The sequence below is a fragment of the Triturus cristatus genome, chromosome 4_1 (assembly GCF_964204655.1).
Source record: "Triturus cristatus chromosome 4_1, aTriCri1.1, whole genome shotgun sequence".
NCBI lineage: Eukaryota > Metazoa > Chordata > Amphibia > Caudata > Salamandridae > Triturus > Triturus cristatus.
In genome coordinates this window covers 1,163,538,039-1,163,551,874 of record NC_140585.1, presented here as the reverse complement: position 1 = coordinate 1,163,551,874, position 13,836 = coordinate 1,163,538,039, and the positions used below count along the sequence as shown (strand labels likewise).

Below are 13,836 nucleotides of genomic sequence, written 5' to 3'. Positions count from 1 at the left end.
CTCGGGGGCACCAAGTCGAAAGCCCTCTCGGATCTGGCGGCGAGTTTCTGGCAGTATTGCCTAGACAGTCAGGTATCGGTCACAGCGGAGTATCTACCGGGCCGAGACAACGTGGAGGCCGATTACCAATCTCGTCACTTCCGAGACTCCGGCCTCTGGAAGTTGGATCATTCGGTTTTTGCATCCCTCAACGAGCTTTGGGGTCCGTTTACGGTGGATCTCTTTGCCTCCCGCCTGGACCACCAGCTTCCGAAATTTTTCAGCTGGAGGCCCGACCCTCGGGCAGCATCCACGGATGCGTTTCTCCAGGACTGGAGCGTGGAGCGCGGTTACGCGTTCCCTCCCTTTGCGATGATTACCCGGGCGACGGCTCAGGTTCGCAGGCAGCAAGCGGACTTGGTCCTCATCACACCTCTGTGGAGGTCTCAAGTGTGGTTTCCAGTTCTGCTGGAACTTTCATGGGATTTTCCAATCCTACTCCCCCGGACTCCGGATCTCCTCCAGGATCCGTACGGAGTTCCTCATCCTCTAGTGGCAACAAACTCGTTGTGGCTCATGGCGTGGATGATTTCCGGGGTAGATGGCAAACCCCGGGCCTTTCGCGGTCAGCTGAAGAGCTCATCGGTAAAGCCTGGGCGGATAGCACCATTAAGCGATACAAATCTGCGTGGGGCAGATGGTCCCGTTGGTGTTTGCGACGGAATTACGATCCCGTGGTCGCCGATGTGGTCCAGGTGGTAAACTTCTTGGCGCATTTGGCCTCCAATGGCTTTGCGTACCGGTCTATCAACACTTTCAGATCAGCCATTTCCTCGGGTCACGTCCCGGTTGGCGGCTTGGCGGTGGGTGAACACCCTTTGGTCTGCAGGCTCCTACGGGGCATTCGACTTTCCTTACCCCCGGAGCCGCGATACTCGGCTCTTTGGGATGTTAATCAAGTCTTGAATCTCTTCTTGTCCTGGCAACCCAATAGGTTTTTATCCCGTAAGGAGTTGTCGGCGAAGCTTGCAATGCTTCTTTGCTTGATCTCTTGCCGTAGAGTATCAGATGTGCGCGCTCTGGATATCTCGGGTCGGATGTTCACTCCGGATGGAGTGACATTTACCCTCTCGCGCCGAACAAAGTGTCATACAAGAGTTGTCTCTTACCCGGCCTTCACGGATTCGCCGAAGCTTTGTGTGGTCCGCTGCCTCAAGGCCTACGAAGAAATGACAGAGGACTATCGTCCTCCGGGGGAGCGTCAATTGCTCATTGCGCTCCGGAAACCCTTTAAGGCCGTCTCTTCGCCCACCATCGCGAGATGGGTGCGTTGGGTGATGCAGGAGGCTGGCATTAGCCTCCGACATTTTGGAGCTCACTCCGCAAGGGGAGCTATGGCCTCGAAGGCGTTTGGTCTGGGCGCCCGCTTGGAGGACATCCTCAACGCGGCAGACTGGTCCTCGGATTCCACCTTTAAGAGGTTTTACTTCAAGCCAATAATCAATATGGCGCAATTGGTTGTGGGCAAGCTTTAAACAAGCATAATCCTCGCCTCCAGTCCTGACATAGAATGAAAAATTTCCTAGCTATCGTAACGGAAAGTTTCAATTCTATTAAGGACTCGGAGGCGAGGATTATCCCGCCCTGTGTTCTCAGAGGAGATCCCTCCCCGTATAGATGTAAGTAAACTTTTTCCATTCATGTTTATATTGAAGAAAGTTGTTGCTTAATATGTCCTACCGATTTCGTTCCCTTTCTGAACTACTTCCTAGGGTTGTGTTTTCCCCTTGGTAATACTGCCTTGTTTGTTGCAGGTTCTGATACCCACAAACAGGACGCCTGAAGTTGAGTGCCGGGCTGTCTTCGCGCTCCGAAAGAGGAGATCTGGACACTAACAAGGGACTATATCTACTGGAGAAGCTCTGATTGGACACTCTTTGTTGTTTTGATTGGTTGTTTCCACAAAGTTGCTGACTACTGTTTTTTCCCGATGACTCATGGGAAACGTAGTCTTGTTGTTCTTTCTGTGCTGCTGTATGAATAAAGTGGAGAAAGAAGGCATAATCCTCGCCTCCGAGTCCTTAATAGAATTGAAACTTTCCGTTACGATAGCTAGGAAATTTTTCATTCTCCCACAGCAAAGCTTTAGTCAGTATCAGGATCTGATGGTGGAAGGAGACAGAGTCCAATGGTGGTGAATCAAGTTGAAACATTGTTCTAGAAAACGCGTTGTCTTAAAAGAAGCATGGGAAAACATGGGCAGTGGTAGATGTAATGACAAACATTTAAAAAAGGGACGCAGTATGTGCGTGATCGCTTAATGAGTAATGGCTGTGACGCAGTAACAAGATTGGCGGACTGCTTGATCTTATTAGTGAAATAAGGGAAAATCGGTAAAGAACGAGATATCATATTGGGAAACCCGTACTGGTTAGCATATTGTTTGCGGTATGGTCAATGCCGGCATAACAAAATTGTGCTAAAAATCCATGCGGGCTGAACGTATCAGGCACTGAGCGTGTGCATTAATGCGCGCTGGGGGACGTCTGCATCTACATGGACCTCAACATCTACATGGCTCCGCTCGCCCCCATCATCAGAACCTACGGACTCAACATTGTGTCATACGCAGACGACACCCAACTCATCCTCTCCCTATCCAACAAACCCAACACCGCCAGATACATCTTTCGAGAAGGCATGGAAGCCGTCGCCAAATGGATGAAAAACAGCTGCCTACAACTAAACACCAACAAAACGGAAGTACTCATCATGGGCCCAAACCCAGACGCCTGGAATGACACCTGGTGGCCCCCCGCCCTCGGAAGCCCGCCTACCCCCACGAACCACGCACGCAACCTGGGAATCATCCGGGACTCAGAGCTCAAAATGGACCGCCAGATCAACTCCGTCTCGTCCTCCAGCTTCCACACCCTCCGCCTCCTACGTAAGACCTTCAAATGGATCCCCCTCGAACACAGAAAGACCGTCACTCACGCCCTGGTCACCAGCAGGCTCGACTACGGCAATGCACTCAATGCTAGAATAAACAAAAACCTCACCCGCAAGCTACAGAACATCCAAAACGCCGCCGCAAGACTGGTCCTCAACCTGCCAAGACACTGCCACATCTCCCAGCACCTGCGAACAATCCACTGGCTCCCCATTGAAGCTAGAGTCACCTTCAAGATGCTAACCAACGCTCACAAGGCCCTCCACGACACCGGACCAGCATACCTGAACAGCCGACTCAAATTCCACACACCCAAAAGGACCCTACGATCAGCCCAGCTCTCCTACGCAGTGGTCCCCCGCACCAGAAAGACCAGATAGGAAGGCCGCTCATTCTCCTTCCTCGCGGCCAGAGCCTGTAACGACCTTCCGCTCCACCTCAGACAGATAACATCGCTCCCCGTCTTCGCAAGCAACCTCAAAACCTGGCTCTTCGACAGACCCCCTCCTTGATGGACTGGAACCTGCGAACCCCCCCCCCCCTCACACCCCCAGCGCCTTGAGACCCTTAAAGGTGAGTAGTCGCGCTTAACAAACACCTGATTTGATTTTGATTTGATTTTCCAGGCTACGATAATGGCAGTGGTAGATGCAATGACAAACATTTATAAAGGGACGTTGTATATGCGTGATCGCTTAATGAGTGATGACTGTGACGCGGTAACAAGATAGGCGGACCGCTCGATCCTTATAGTGGAAAAAAGAGAAAATCGGTAACGAATGGTAGTGAACAAAACAAGATATCATATTGGGAAACCCATACGGGTTATCATATTGTTTGCGGTATGGTCAAAGCCGGCATAACAAAAGTGTGCATAATATCCATGCGGGCTGAACGTATCAGGCAGTGAGCGTGTGCATTACTGCGCGCTGGGAGACGTCCGTGCGGGCTACGATAATGGTGGTGGTCTGATGTCGCTTACCTCCTTCTGGTGGCTGTAACGCTCACGAATGAGCCGAATCAGTCGGTGCTTATGTTTACAATACCCGAGTGGCTGGCGTTCGTGCATTGCGTGGTGCAGCCGCTCGATGGTTCCCTGGGGGCTATTGGATTCTTACCAAGGTCATATCTTAAGGGAACTATAGGTGTGCTCTGGGGGAGGGAAGTAATGCTACGCAAGAACCTGTTTTCCGAGATAGTTAAAGGAGACAGGTTCTCATATCCCCACAGTTCAGCACGATAAAGAGCCGAGCTCACAGCTTTTGCACTATACACCTGAAGCACAGGTCTAATAGGCTTCGAGGGAGACTTTTTAAATTCACCAGCTAGAGCTCCAGCAATTTGCCTGTGTTTAAGGGTAGACATGTCACGCTGTAATTTCCACGAGAAATTATTTTGGATGTTAACACCTAGGTAATTAAAAGCCTGTACTTGTTCAAGCGGATTTTTAAACAGAACAAAATTATTTTAAAAAGATTTATGTGGCCTGAATACCATAAGCTTGGTTTTTTAAATATTAACTTCAAGGCCACGGTCAACACAAAAGGTCTCAAAAATATCCAATGAACGCTGGAGACCGCAAGGTGTTTTGGCAATTAGAAGCGTATCATCAGCGAACATTAGAATGGGGACCTTAGTGTTGCCAAGAATGGGTGCATCTACGTGGGCTTTCAAAAGTCGATCCGCTATATTATTAATATATAGGGAAAATAACGTTGGGGCCATTGCACAACCTTGCCTGACACCTCTTTGGACAGGAAAGTCCTCAGTCGTTGTTCCCTGCCCTCCCCATCTTATTCTGACGGAGTTATCCGCATGCAGCCTCTGGATCAAGGACAACAAGCCGCCATGGAGCCCTAGATCTTTCAATGTCAACCAAAATTTGGGACGTGGTACTAGATCGAAGAAACAAGATATCATATTGGGAAACCCGTACGGGTTATCATATTGTTTGCGGATTGGTCAAAGCCGGCATAACAAAAGTGCGCATAATATCCATGCGGGCTGAACGTATCAGGCAGTGAGCGTATGCATTACTGCATGCTGGGGGACGTCTGTGCGGGCTACGATAATGGTGGTGGTCTAATTTCGCTTACCTCCTTCTGCTGGCTGTAACGCTCACAAATGAGCCGAAGCAGTCAGTGCTTATGTTTAAAATACCTGAGTGGCTGGCGCGCGTGCATTGCGTGGTGCAGCCGCTCGATGGTTCCCTGGGGGCTCGTCAAGGAAGCGACCAATCAGAGAGGAGGAGGGGCGGTGCTCTGTCTCCAGTCAATATTGTTTAACCCTTAAAGCGGAGCTGGTGTCAAGGTGGACTAGCTTCCTCTGGGGAACATGTCAGTTAAAGTGTAAACAGATTAAGTGTAGTAATCTAGTTGTGGGTTCACACATGTACAGGCAGTGTGATCTGAAGATTAAGACCTTTTAGGTTAGTACAAAGCGTAACAAACGCTTGATTCATAGTGATCTATTATCAACACAAATGGAAGACATCTCTGTTATTCAATATCGTGATGCAGAGATTCGTACATACTGGTCTATAAAAAATCTGTTGATTACATATTAAACCCACAATCATATTTGCACATTGATGAATTTTCCTTCCATAGTAGTTGTGTGACATTAAACATTGTTGGTCAGTGATTGAGAAAGTATATCATAATGAACCCTCATTCACATGTTAACGTTAAAGGATGTTAGCTCCATGACAATTTCATAATATTTAGACATTCGGTTGATCGTGAAATGGTTGAACAATGGTCAAAAGTGCCTTGGAGTGACGTCCCTATTGATTAGTGAATGTCTAAAAACATTGTGTGCTTGGGTTTCACACTTTACGGATGCCTAAGAGAATCTCTGTGAGCTGGTCACTGGATTAAGTGATAGTGATGATACAGATTACTCTGTTTGTAGTCCTGCCAACTGGGCGTTCGTACCATCTTGTTCGTTGAGTCCATTGGTGACTGTGTCAAGTAAGTACATCCACTTACATTCTCTGACATTGAGGATGGGTTGTATGTCTCCACCTCGTTGACTGAGGGAGACCTTTTCCAGTACAATCCATCTGATGGATTCGGGCTTGTGTGTATGATTACAGAAATGTTCTACAAGGGGAGCCCCCCCTGTCTTACATCTAATCCTGCTACAATATTGTAGAATGCGTGTCTTTATTTTCTGTCTTGTTTGTCCGATGTATAATTGGTCGCAGGGGCACTGTATCACGTAAATTACATTGGATGTATTGCAGTTCGTGTGCACTTTCAGATCAAAAGTGTGGTGTCTGTATTAAAACGTTTTGGTTTCAATACACATTGAGCAGGCCTTACATTTGGTACATTTGTAATGTCCCACAGTTTCAGGTAAGTTCCACATGGTCTGAATAGTTGGACTCGGTGGCATGTCTAGTAGTGAGCGGAATACTTGGTCTCTAATATTCTTGGCTTTCTTGAAGGCATGCATGGGGGGATCTTTGATTTCTATGTCTTCAGAGATCTATACCCAGTGTCCATTTATTATCTTTTTGATGTCATTGCTCTTGGTGCATTAGGTAGTTACACATATCATTCTGTTAGGGACCTCACGACCTTGTTTGGGTGTCAGTAGAGTCTCTCTGTTATTGTACCAGGCTCTCTTTCTAGCTCTGTTCACCAGTCGTCTTGGATATCCTCTCTCCATGAGACGGGTGATCAAATCATCCGATTCTTTGAAATTGGGTTTAATATGTAATCAACAGATTTTTTTATAGACCAGTATGTACGAATCTCTGCATCACGATATTGAATAACAGAGATGTCTTCCATTTGTGTTGATAATGTATGTTGTAATACTTAGATCACTATGAATCAAGCGTTTGTTACGCTTTGTACTAACCTAAAAGGTCTTATTCTTCAGATCACTCTGCGTGCCTGTACATGTCTGAACCCACAACTAGATTACGACACTTAATCTGTTTACACTTTAACTAACATGTTCCCCAGAGGAAGCTAGTCCACCTTGACACCAGCTCCGCTTTAAGGGTTAAACAATATTGACTGTAGACAGAGCATCGCCCCTCCTCCTCTCTGATTGGTCGCTTCCTTGACGAGCCCCCAGGGAACCATCGAGCGGCTGCACCACGCAATGCACGCGCGCCAGCCACTCAGGTATTTTAAACATAAGCACTGACTGCTTCGGCTCATTTGTGAGCGTTACAGCCAGCAGAAGGAGGTAAGCGAAATTAGACCACCACCATTATCGTAGCCCGCACAGACGTCCCCCAGCATGCAGTAATGCATACGCTCACTGCCTGATATGTTCAGCCCGCATGGATATTATGCGCACTTTTGTTATGCCGGCTTTGACCAATCCGCAAACAATATGATAACCCGTACGGGTTTCCCAATATGATATCTTGTTTCTTCGATCTAGTACCGTGTCCCAAACTTTGGTTGACATTGAAAGATCTAGGGCTCCATGGCGGCTTGTTGTCCTTGATCCAGAGGCTGCATGCGGATAACTCCGCCAGAATAAGATGGGGAGGGCAGGGAACAACGACTGAGGACTTTCCTGTCCAAAGAGGTGTCAGGCAAGGTTGTGCAATGGCCCCAACGTTATTTTCCCTATATATTAATAATATAGCGGATCGACTTTTGAAAGCCCACGTAGATGCACCCATTCTTGGCAACACTAAGGTCCCCATTCTAATGTTCGCTGATGATACGCTTCTAATTGCCAAAACACCTTGCGGTCTCCAGCGTTCATTGGATATTTTTGAGACCTTTTGTGTTGACCGTGGCCTTGAAGTTAATATTTAAAAAACCAAGCTTATGGTATTCAGGCCACATAAATCTTTTTAAAATAATTTTGTTCTGTTTAAAAATCCGCTTGAACAAGTACAGGCTTTTAATTACCTAGGTGTTAACATCCAAAATAATTTCTCGTGGAAATTACAGCGTGACATGTCTACCCTTAAACACAGGCAAATTGCTGGAGCTCTAGCTGGTGAATTTAAAAAGTCTCCCTCGAAGCCTATTAGACCTGTGCTTCAGGTGTATAGTGCAAAAGCTGTGAGCTCGGCTCTTTATCGTGCTGAACTGTGGGGATATGAGAACCTGTCTCCTTTAACTATCTCGGAAAACAGGTTCTTGCGTAGCATTACTTCCCTCCCCCAGAGCACACCTATAGTTCCCTTAAGATATGACCTTGGTAAGAATCCAATAGCCGATGTAGCCAGGCTTCGTCCTATTCTCTATTGGCGTCGCCTGTGGACCACCCCGGATTTAGCCCAGTATGCGGAGGGTTTTTTTAGATATAATGTCTTTGGTGGGCTCCTGTAAGATTGTTTGGCTTAATGAGACCAGAAAATCCCTTGTGGCGCTAGGGATGAGCGATCTCTGGGAGAACCCCTTGGCTGCTTCCTTCCCATCTAAAGCGCATATGAAAGAAAAATACTGGGAGTTGGTAAATGCCAAGGTACTTCACGAAGCTAAATCCCTCTCACTAACTGATGAATTCTTGAGTATCAAATCGGCCCCAAGGTTAGAACAGTTCTCGGATCTTGTTACTAAAGTGATTGATAGGAAACTATTTTTCCAGATGCTGGTGGGAGTGTTGCCCCTAAACTCTTTTTCAGCTAGGTGGAAGCCTACAAGTAGCAACCTATGTTTTTACTGTAATTCCCAGGTGGAAACCCTGGCACACATGTTTTTTGCTTGCCCTGCCTACGCGGCCCCGAGGCGTGTATGGTTGAGACCCGTTTGTAAACTATTGGGTACCAGATGGAGTGTAGAAGCTGTAAGACTCCTTCGTACCTGCACAGACCCGGTAATTGTTGTGGCCGTTGCCCAATGTTTGGGGTGGGCATGGGTAATTAGATTTAAGAGCATTAGCTAGTAGTGTTAGTAGCCCTGGATGTTACCCTCAATGATCTTTTTGTGTATCATATGCTTTTTAAAAAAAATTGTAAATATTTTAATTAGTTACATTTTTATATTGTCTTATTTGTGTATTATGTACCTGTACTTGTTGTATTGCTTTTATGACTTCTGTCGAATAAAGCTGTTTTGGATATCTTGTTTTGTTCACTACCATTCGTTACCGATTTTCCCTTTTTTCCACTATAAGGATCGAGTGGTCCACCTATCTTGTTACCGCGTCACAGTCATCACTCATTAAGCGATCACGCACATACGGCGTCCCTTTATAAATGTTTGTCATTACATCTACCACTGCCATTAACGTAGCCCGCACGGACGTCCCCCAGCGCGCATTAATGCACATGCTCACTGCCTGATACATTCAGCCCGCATGGATATTTAGCGCAATTTTGTTATACCGGCATTGACCATACCGCAAACATTATGATAACCCGTACGGGTTTCCCAATATGATATCTCGTTCATTACCGATTTTCCCTTGTTTCACTAATAAGATCAAGCAGTCCGCCAATCTTGTTACTGCGTCACAGCCATTACTCATTAAGCGATCACGCACATACTGCGTCCCTTTTTTAAATGTTTTTATTACATCTACCACTGCCCATGTTTTCCCATGCTTCTTTTGAGACAACGCGTTTTCTAGAACAATGTTTCAACTTGATTCACCACCATTGGACTCTGTCTCCTTCCACCATCAGATCCTGATACTGACTAAAGCTTTGCTGTGGGAGAATCACTACCCCACTAGCCATCTCTGTCCTAATATCCCGGAGCTACTTGAAAGCCCACGAGGGAACGAACATTGACCGTCCTTCCTACACTAGTAGGTGAAAGTCTCTTCACCTATATTAGCATTCACCTCCTTTTAATAAATTGCCACCACACTGACCCCACTCATTTTATCTGTAGGTGCTCTTCCTAGTCTGATCCTGACGAAGACCCCACCATGAGGAGCCAATCACCATCTTAGACTAGGGGTTGAAACGTAGATAAACTACCACCTCTCTGCAAGCTCAAAGAACAGAATAATTGAAACAATTTGTACTTTTGAGCTATGTGTAAACATGGGAACAACTGACCTATGTTAGGCCGGAAAGGTCCAGTTCTTTGTAACTACACATGTATATATGTCACTATACCTTTACCCTGTCCTTCACTCACCGATTCACTACCATTGACCCTACCGTTCCTCCTCGTCACGATAAGAGCACTGTAAATACTGAATGCACTACCTTTATGTGGAGCAACTCTAATGCCAATCATTAATGCTTTGATGTTATATTGTATTTAATGCCTGCATACTTGATGGAATTAAATTCCGTGTTTGAATCATATCGAATTTGTAAGCGGTGAATGCTTTTTTCCAGCATATGTGTCTTTCAAATAATACTACCACGACCAACTTCATAACATATTGTATTACTGACCCATGGTCGGGTAGGTTTGTATGGGCTAACCCCTTTAAAACTCAACATACTTTTCACGTTGGACAGTCGATCACTGTTGTGATGTTTTGTGCCCAACCTTACTCCTCAAAATAGAAGGGAGTCTATATCTTTTGGACTCCAAAAGCTAACCCAGCTTTTACAATGATCGTGCTAGAAATCAATGGGTGCACAATGAGCTCTTAGTGGAGTTTTCTAGGACAATGAAAGGCAAAGCTGTGGAGAAAAAGACATTGTCCAGATGAATAGTCCTCTGCGTCAAGATTTGGTATGGAAGAGACAAGAAGCAGATTGAGAGCTCATTCCACCAGAGCTAAGGCTGCTACAGATGCACTGGCATGTGGAATGGCTGTCCTAGATATTTAACAGGCTGCAACATTGCCAGCAGTGCACATATTCACAAAGTACTAGTGCCACGACAGCCAGGTCCGACTAGAAGGGCATTTTGGCTGTTCAGCCCTTCTGGACTTTTTGGTCTGAGTCATTTCACAGAACCACCACCCCGGGATGTACTGCTTTGATATCTATTCTAAAGGTGAGGGATCTGTAGTTAGAAGTATCCCATAAGAAAAACAAGTTACTTACCTTCGATAATACTCTTTCTGATGGATGTTCAGCCTAACGGCAGATTCGTCACCGGCCTCCTTCCTTTCTGTTCTGTGGAATAGAATCTTTTTCATTTAAACAGGTCCCAGCTTAGAGATCTACCCACTGTCACAAACAATTCGTTTTTGGCCTCCACATCCAAATACATTGATTGGGTCAGAAATAAACTGGCGGCGGCTTGAAGCAGTGCCTATATGTTGCTCTAGTCGTCACTTCTGGGGCAGAGCTAAATCAACATGGAAGCGCACAACACCAACTACTAACTTGCAGGGGCTGGCTGTGTTGAAAAATCTTCCTGATCCAGTCTGGTGCCTGGGTACATTCTAAAGTTGATGACTCTGCAGTTAGATAGAGTATCTACTAGAAAAATTGTTATAGAAGGTAAGTAACTTATTCATGCATACAAACAACTGCACATATTTTGTATTTTTGTGTTAATTACGTAAAAGCATACCCTGATCCGGCTTGCAGTTGGTTTCTTACATAAACAGGCAAAGTAGCATAGATATCCTTTTCAACTTGGAGTCCTGCCTTGGTGAGATGGACACATTTTTCTAATTCTTGCGGCAAAGTCTCAATTTGATTACCAGTCAGTTCCAGATACCTCAGCTTTATCAGATTACCCACTAGCGGCGACAATCTGGTAAGTTTATTTTGAGACACTATAAGTTTTTCAAGGTTAATGCATGTGAACAATTCATCTGGCAGCATTGCAATGTTATTATTAGATGCAACCAAATATTTCAATTCCTGGAGCTGACCTATCTCGCGAGGGATTTGCTGAATGCTATTAAAGGAAATATCCAGGTTACTTAGCTTTTTTAGGTTACAAACTGCCGGATTTAGGATAGTGATCAAATTGTTGTTTAAATAAAGGCTCTCAATGTTGCTTATCTGTCCAACGTGATGAGGAATGCTGGTAATTTTGTTCCGCGAAAACTTAAGAGAAGTCACTTTTTTAAAGTGCTGCAAACTGACCAGCTCCTCGAGGGATTTGAGACTGTTGTCTTCCAAATCTATCCCTTCTAGGTCGGGTAAACTAAAAATGAAGTTTGGAATTTTATCCAGCTTACACTGAATAAGCGCCAGGTAATTAAGTTTTTTGAGCACCTTAAGGCTGGCAAGAGAATAAAGCTTATGACCCTCATTATGAATTAATAAAGTGTTAACTGTGGCTGCCAATTCCAATATAGGGGAGGGGATTGACCCCATTGAGAGCTTAAGATATAGGAACTGCAACTGCTTCAATTCACGAAATGAATGCAAGTTGATGCTACCCTTTTCTCCTTGAAGTTTTCCATGCAGATACAGCCACTGAAGCTTGCTCATGTGATATAGCCAGGAAGGCAATTCCTGGGGGGATGAGAAACTTATCTTTAAAACTGACAGATTTTTCTTTAGAAAAGCAAGTGCTTGATTGTTCAACTTTATATTACAGTTGTTTAACCATAATTCGTTTAGGTCTTTCAGTTTAGAAATACTTGAGGGGATGGTCATGTCAACTGACTCTAGCTTTAACGCTTCAATTTCATCTAATTCATACACCTGGCTTGGGATACCAGGCATCATATAAAGATGCAGTTCTGTTTTTCCCTGTGCATCGATAGACAATGATTGTTTCAGCTTATCAATTGTCCAATAATTGTTTAAGTTCATCTGGAGCAACTTGGTCTCACTCACATCAGACAAAAACACTGCAAATTCTCGGGAATACAGTCTATCATATTGGTCAATGAGATGAAGTAGGAAGGCAAAGTCGTTTATTACATCAGGAATATCGTCAATGCCTGATTCTTTGCGGATCTTTTCAAAGGAGTATTCTTTTAGATTGCTGTGAAATATCCAGTAGAAGTTGACAAAACAAAGGCAGGCGTAAATGGCAAGTAAGAACAAATAAACTGAGGACATCAAACTATTCATGCGCGCCATTCCATAGACACAGTAATAGTTTACAAACCCTGTCATATTGAATTCGTCAACGCAGTGGGACACATGCTTCATTTGAGGAACATACAGGCAGATGTAAACGATAAACACAAGGGATTCGAAGACTCTTAGAAAAGTCTGTCTCTTGTACATTTGATATAGAATATCTCTTTCTTCTGTGTGAATTCGGAATTTTTTTACGTGCTCAAACAAAGCTTTGGCTTGTTCTCCGTCCTTCTTGTCAAGGATTTTTTCAGGCTTGCTCTGAACTTTTGAGTCAATTGGAGACGTCCTCATGGCCATTTGTAATTTGTCAGCAGAGCTGGACCCTTGTAATCCACCAGTAGGGCTGCCTTTACTTTCATTTTCCATTGCATAGATGGAAGGCATTACTGCTCTGGGGTTCTTTGACATGGCAAGCCTTATTGTAGACTGAGGGATATCCTCATACATCGTTGCAGATAGGGCTTTAGCAGTCCAAGGGGAATTTAGGCACTTTCCCAGCACTGAAAGAAAATGTTCAATTTTTGAACTTGTTCCTGGGAATTTGAACCAGAAATTACTGCTGCCGAGTATAACTAACGAGTTTATCAGAATGAGATAAGGAAAAAATTTAGTAAATGGTTTAATATAATTATCGGTGCACCATGTGTTGATGAGGGCAAAATATTGTAAATCCAAATTAGTTTTGAAACCGCTAGAAGCTATAGTTGTTTTTATGTGTTCCAAATGAGTAAGGTTCCAGGTGGCGTCCGGTAATGATAGCCAAGGAGGTACTGCCACACAATAAAGCTTTTCATATGAGATCTACAAAAAAGAACAATTGTATTTAGTTCTGTTAATTGTTTCCAATACATGATAAAACCACATTATATAAATAAAGTTTTACTAGCCAACTTGAATGCAAAAAACGTTTCTCTACACTTGCCTCTTTAAGAAGCAATGCTTTACCTAATGTCAAATATCTCAAGATGAAACAAGTCAATTACCTGTTATTACAATCTCAATGATG

The 13,836-nt window shown here is 44.6% G+C and overlaps 1 pseudogene; it reads right to left on the bottom strand.

Moving 5' to 3' along the window:
- Positions 1-11,336: 11,336 nt before the first annotated feature.
- LOC146856258 (volume-regulated anion channel subunit LRRC8C pseudogene) overlaps positions 11,337-13,836 on the bottom strand; it is a 366,245-nt pseudogene continuing 363,745 nt past the window's right edge.